This window comes from Hyalella azteca, unplaced genomic scaffold (genome assembly GCF_000764305.2).
Source record: "Hyalella azteca isolate HAZT.00-mixed unplaced genomic scaffold, Hazt_2.0.2 contig6400, whole genome shotgun sequence".
Lineage (NCBI taxonomy): Eukaryota > Metazoa > Arthropoda > Malacostraca > Amphipoda > Hyalellidae > Hyalella > Hyalella azteca.
The window spans coordinates 36,273-41,575 of record NW_025936563.1 but is presented as its reverse complement, the minus strand read 5'-3'; positions in this window follow the sequence as shown (position 1 = coordinate 41,575).

Below are 5,303 nucleotides of genomic sequence, written 5' to 3'. Positions count from 1 at the left end.
AAGGCCAGTCTAGTCAAGAAAAGTACAAGAATCGGCGACAGGCCTATCCTTTAATGCCGAAGATACTATACTATGCTATACCAGGGGCCACGGCCTTAAGCTAAAAAAACTGCGCTGCAACTTCTCCACGCCACAAAATTTCTTCTCGCTTCGAATCACCGACATGTGGAACAGCCTCCCCGATGACATTGTAGGCGCTCCAAGTATGAACGCGTTCAAGAACAGACCAGATGAATTTATGGAAAAATATATGTTCAGATTTGAAATGCCTAGCTCCTTATCGAACCCGGTGGAAGTCTAGTAGCTACTTCAAACTATCGTCAGTCATGAAAAGATCCGGTCAAATGACACGATTTTAGATCTTCCGTGAACAAGGCACGAAAAGGAAAAGAATCGGCGACAGGCCACATCAGGCCTACGCTTCAGCGCCGAGATCACTATGTTATGTTAAGTGGTCACACCTCCCAGCCTGAGCACAACTGGATTTTTGTTGGAAGTTTGTTTCATCTTGCCACTTTTGCTTCAATTTGGATTTCTGTCACACCCTCTCAAAGAGGTGGTTGTGATGCCATTCAAATCTTGCCACTTTTGCTAAAAAGTCCTCCAGATTTGAGCAAAACTCCCTACTCTGGTCGATGAAAAGCAAATAGTGTAAATAAAAGGCCTAAAATAAAAATTAAGATGCAAAACGCATTGAAAGATGTGTAGTTATTAGAGGTTGAGCTCGGTTGTGAATTGCCAGAATTATGCACGGGTAACAATCGCACACTGAAATTTGTTTCTGTACAAGTCAGGATAGTCTTGTGTCGTGTTATCTTTTTTGGTTAGAACAAAGTGAATAATAAAAGCGCTGATAACGCTCTCCGATACGAAAAATGAATAAAAAAATGGGTTGTTCATTTCGGCCACCTAACGGCGCAGTAAATCATGATCACAAATCCTGTCGCAAAACAGATCCCTATATATCACAAAGTGTTACTTAATGATTTTAGTTGAAATATATCAAGTTCAATGCTGGAACTTAAATTGTTAATTGTTGATATACTGCATCTCTATATATTAGTAGTAGTCGCAAGCATCGCATGATACTGTCAGAACATTTCTTGTTGATAAGTTACATGTTCCTCACAAGAATTTAGTTTACCTCGTTGATTCGTTCCACGCTACTTGTTGATCCATTACACCTTCCTTGTTGCAATAATACAAGCTCTTACTTGATGACTAGCATCTACCTGTTAACATATGGAATCTTGCTCCGACAATTTTCCAATAGTTTACCCATTAAGGGGACCTTTCACGGCCAAATTTTGGATTTTGGCGTTTTCCAGCTTTTAGTCTCATCTTAAAGTTGACATTCTGAGCTATCCAACGGTACCAAAACCATTTCGGTACGTTGATGTATGCATTCACTACAGATCCCAAAATGGAGGCGGGTGTCCGGCCCCCTTCAGTAAAGTCAAGGGAGTAATTATACGGCCTTTCACTATAAAGTAAATCGTCTGACGTAAAGCGGCCAATTATGCCATTCTCCAGTTACTATACTCATCTTAAAGCTGCTTTTCTGACGCATTCAACGGTACCAAAACCATCTCTGTACGTTGAACTCTGCGTTCAGTAGAGATCCCAAAATGGGGGCGGGTGCGGTGTTCTTTAACAAATCCCTATGGAAGTAATTAGCTACCAAACACTTGAAATAGAGCGTCTACACGAAGTGCACCTCAGATACCCTGCAGACAGCATAAGGGGAGGTGCACTAGCACTTGCTCTCAGCATCCTTGAGTGGAATCGAGCTCCATCAACGTATAGTTTCGTATCCTTGCTACATTTAGTGCTATGCAGATGCTCCCGCGACTTTGTCGGGCTGTAATATACATTCACAATTATGGTCACGGAAAACTATAACTCCTCGAGTTTTGAAGTTACAGTGATGAGACATACACCATTCGATTCGCAATTAAAATATCTAGAGATTGTCGGGCCACTTTTTTCGATTTCGTTATAGTTTTGAAAAATATTTTGAAAAAGGGGGGGAAATATGGGTAAATTTCGAAAAATTCAATTTTTTTTAGAAAAATCGTCATAAAAAGAGAACCAAGAAAAAAATTGGAAAAGTGGCCCGAGAATCGCTTTACGCATCGAATGATACGTGTGTCTCGATGTTGTAGCATGTGATTTGCAGCAGTTATAACTTTTTTTGAGTACCCCCCTTTTTGGCCGTTTTCTATGAATTTCACGTTTTCTTTCATTTTTTTTTCTCGAAAAATTCACATGAACAAAAAAGTCTTAGAATTCTGTTTCACATATGTGTACCAAGTTTGGAGACGATCCTTCCCTAAATATAGAAAATAGATTTTGGGGTGAAAGGTCCTCTTAACTTTAAACAAAAAGTTGGGTTCAGTACTTAAATTCTTCAGACGAACGAGTTCAGCTTCATAGCAAGGATAATGAACGTGAATGTGGCGCAACGCACCTAATGCATCAAGTATGTAACACCCCGTCTGATTGCTCGGCACAGTTCAAGGGAGGATTTACTCGCCAGGACCAGTTGCATGTGACGAGTAAGGTTCGATTGCATCGACGAGTAAGGGTCGAAATGCATCAGAATTCAAGGTAAAGTTAACATATCTGTTTACGCAGTTAAATAATGGAATAAATAACCCCAAGAAATTAGTTGCGATCAGAAAAGGGTAGAGATACACAGATTTGTCATTGAAACGAAAATGCAAACTGTAATCAACCTTATATTTTAAATGCTAATCTCTCAAATTGGAAATATTATGGCATCTATCGCCCAACTTACACGCAAACTTTAACATGCCAATTTACGAAATTTCAAAATGAAATGTACGATGCAAAACGATACAGAACTTCCGCATCAATGATGCAACTTAGCAAGGAACTATTGGCATCAAATAGCATAAAGGCCTGACGCGGTACGAATATATACACAGATATATAATCAACAACCAAGAATTATTACAGTAAATGTATTTCCCTATGGAAGGCATCAATACATGAGGGACATGTATGAAGAATGGATAGTAGAACATGATGGAATTTGGCATGATATTTACCAACCTAAGCAGCGTTTGAGAAAAGTTGGGGTACTGACTTTCTTAAACACAAACCAGGCACTTAAGCTTTTGATGCACAGTTAAGTCTCTGATGTTGGAGATGGAGTTATCATTATTTCATTAAGAAACATTTAAATTCTTCAACCGTCATCGTAATTTATGATCGTAATGGTCATCGTAGCCATCACCCTAATCGTACTCGAGGTCATCATCTTCCAACTCGGGGTTATCACCGTTCGACTCATAGAATAGAAGTGTCGGCACTGAAGAAATAGGCCCATGGCCTGTTGCCGATTCTTGTTCATAGAATATAATAGAAGTGTCGGCACTGAAGAAATAGGCCCATGGCCTGTTGCCGATTCTTGAATTTTTCGTGACTTGATTCACAAGGGATCCGGCCTTTGAAACCCGATCTTTCCATAACTGACGATTGATAGATAGCTGCTGGACTTATTGCCTGGTCCGTAATTTGCTAGGCATTTTAAGACTGAACATATGCTCCTGCATAGCTTCGTCTAGTCTGTTCTTGAAGGCGTTCATACTCGGAGCGTCAACGATACTATCAGGGAGGCTGTTCCACATGTCGGTGACTCGAAGCGAGAAGAAATGTTGTCGCATGGATGTGTTACAACGCAGTTTTTTTTGTTTATAGCTGTGGCCCCTGGTGTCGGTTCTTGTTTCAAATTCTAGTAATCCTTCTGGGACCTTGTATAAGCCATGAGTATACTTGTATGCTTCAATGAGTTCCCCACGCAGACGTCGATAACTGAGGCTTGGAAGCTTCATAATCTTTAATCTTTCCTCATAGGACTTGCTTTTTAAGCCCGGAATTATCCTTGTTGCACGTCTTTGAACACTCTCTATTAAATTTTTGTCCTTTTCAAGTTTCGGTGACCACACGACGTTTCCAAACTCTAGGTTCGGGCGCACGACAGCAACAAACAACTGCTTCATCGCTTCTGCATCTAGGAACTCGAAAGAGCGTCTTATCAGTCCAAGTCGTTTATTGGCTTTATTAAACCTTCAATATGCTTAGCAAATTTCAACTCATTGTCGATATTAACTATTAAAACTTTTTCCATTGTCGACTTCGACATCAACACTCTGTCGTTGCAACCGTGTCTTCTCATACTGTAATCTTGCTGTTCAATATTCTTGCCAAGGTGGATTACTTTACATTTGTCAGCGTTAAAACGCAGCTGCCACTTATCAGCCCAGTCAACCAGCCTGTCAAGATCACCTTGTAACTGTACTTTTTGCGACGTATTCTTCACTGTATTATAAATTTTTGTGTCAGCATACATCGAGCACACGCTAGACACAGCTTCTGGCAGATCGTTTATAAACGCAACGAATAAAACAGGCCCGAGAACGCTTCCTTGTGGCACGCCGCTGCGCACTGGAGGCCAGTCTGATAAGGACCCATTAATACTGACACGTTGTCATCTCCCTACTAGAAAATCTCTGATCCACTTGAGTACATTGCTGTCAATTCCCAAAGACTGCAAATTCCGCAACAGCCGCTCATGTGGGACACTGTCAAATGCCTTGGCAAAATCGAGGTACACTGCATCTACTGGCTCCCTTTCGTCCAGCAGGCGGGTCCATTCGTTCAGAGTAGACAAGAGGTTAGTGGTGCAGGATCTCCCAGCAATAAAGCCATGTTGACAGTTTGATAGGAGATTATTAGCAGTCAAATGATCTATCAATCGATTCCTCACAACAGATTCCATTACCTTACAAACGACACTTGTCAAACAGACAGGGCAATAGTTGCCCGGGCAGCTTTTGTCACCTTTTTGAATAATGGTGTCACTTGAGCTTCTTTCCAGTCAGCCGGCAACATTCCTTCGTTCAAAGTTTTTCGAAAAAATGACGTCAAAGGGCCGGCTAGGACAGTTGCTAACTCTTTGAATAATCTGGGGTGGAAGCCATCTGGTCCACATGACTTGTTTGGATTTACAGCGATAAGGCGCTTGAGAACCTCTTCTTCTTGTATTTCAAAACTTGTTAATTTAGAGCCGACTGGGAGCTCCTCAATAGCTGGAATACTGTTCAAGTCCTCTTCAGTGAATACGCTACTGAAAAACTGATTAAGAACGTTAGCCTTGCCCTCATCAGAGGAAATCTTTCGTTGATCTACTTTCAAATCAGAAATACCGTCCTTCATTTTGCACTTCGAGCTAGCATACAAATGGAAGGCTTTCGGGTTCTTTTTTGCATTATTAG